This window comes from Pinus tabuliformis, chromosome X (assembly GCF_031772625.1).
Source record: "Pinus tabuliformis cultivar Carrire ecotype Pingquan chromosome X, CPIR1, whole genome shotgun sequence".
In the NCBI taxonomy this organism is placed as follows: Eukaryota; Viridiplantae; Streptophyta; class Pinopsida; order Pinales; family Pinaceae; genus Pinus; species Pinus tabuliformis.
This window is the reverse complement of record NC_142308.1, coordinates 1,077,447,483-1,077,448,750: the sequence shown is the minus strand read 5'-3', so window position 1 is coordinate 1,077,448,750 and position 1,268 is coordinate 1,077,447,483. Positions and strand designations below refer to the sequence as shown.

At 38.2% G+C, this 1,268-nt stretch overlaps 1 pseudogene across 1 annotated transcript; it reads left to right on the top strand.

The window, feature by feature from the left end:
* Positions 1-244: 244 nt before the first annotated feature.
* On the top strand, positions 245-984 carry LOC149143556 (uncharacterized; annotated as a pseudogene). The gene is made up of 3 exons (XR_016265117.1): positions 245-257; positions 377-661; positions 817-984. The product of XR_016265117.1 is annotated as an uncharacterized LOC149143556 (transcript).
* The last annotated feature ends 284 nt before the right edge of the window (positions 985-1,268 follow it).

The following is a 1,268-nucleotide window of genomic DNA, read 5'->3' as shown; positions in this document are numbered from 1 at the left end:
AATAAGGGCCATCGTGGATACATTCCTCTGGAATGAAATCCAACTTCATAGTCATCTAGCTCATTTGAGTATTTATGCGAGCGTTTACTGCCGGACTGACTTAAACTTTTGGGGCCAACCTGACCAATTAAAATTTAATTTAGTTTTTCTTTGTAGAGCGACTTGAGTAGCTGGGGAATACCTCCTGCAGCTACCAAAAAATCAACAAATATTGCTGTATTATGGTCTGGTATTGCTCGTGGGTATGGTATGTAGTGGTAATGGCATTTAAATATATGGGAAATGAGGAGTTTCTATCAAGAGTTTCCTCTTTTTAATTCCCATTGAATAAATAATAATAAATATTTGCTTTTATTTGACCTTCATTTCCTTTCAGACCTGCAGGTGGAGTACATGGATCCTTTGTTTGATTGGATGGAAGCAGAACTGGGAGTCAGGTCTGTGCTAGCAGCTATATACGAGCATTTTTGCAAGCAAGCAGCCACAAGAGCTGGTGAATGCCATGGAACGTTTTCTTAAGAAAACAGACAACTGGGAGTTGACTGCAATAGATGCACTTACAGCAGCTGCAAATTCTATAGCAATAGCCTTTGCTGTTTTTCACGGCAGGCTTGATGTTGAAGAAGCTATCAAATTGGTTCGATTAGAGGAGGATTTGCAGGTTTTTTACCGATTTCTTTCTCCTTGTCGTTAGTTTTGAAAAGTAGGGATTGAATTATCAATTCATGTAGGCATTTTGATTGTATTCTGTGACATTAGAAACTGTCGAACCTTAGAATTGTTTGTGATGATAATAATGTTTTGTTGTTTGCAAAGGTTGAAAAATGGGGTCTCGTTGAAGGAGGTCACGACGTTGACATGGCAGACTTACAAGTACATATTTCCTCAGCTGTTACATTTTTAGGTCTTGTGAAGTATTGAATTTGTTCGACTATTTCCATAAGTTATAGCTTTTCAAGTTCCAGGAACAGATGTGGGAGTTGACCCTCATGTCAGGCCATTGATATTTTGCGCAATTGGTGATACCATGAAGGTGAAGTTCCTATACCTGGTGTTGAAGAGTTCTTTGGAGAAAACATACTGTTTGCTATGATGCAGAGCTATTGATTCTTTAATACACAATATGCCATTCGTTATAACAGGAAAAATTCATGTCAAAATTGGAGATTACTATCTTGCATTCTACCTCTATCCAAAAGCATCATGCTCAGAGGTTTTATGGATTACTTTTATTGATGAAGCCCAAGAGCCCTCACTGGGCAAGATTT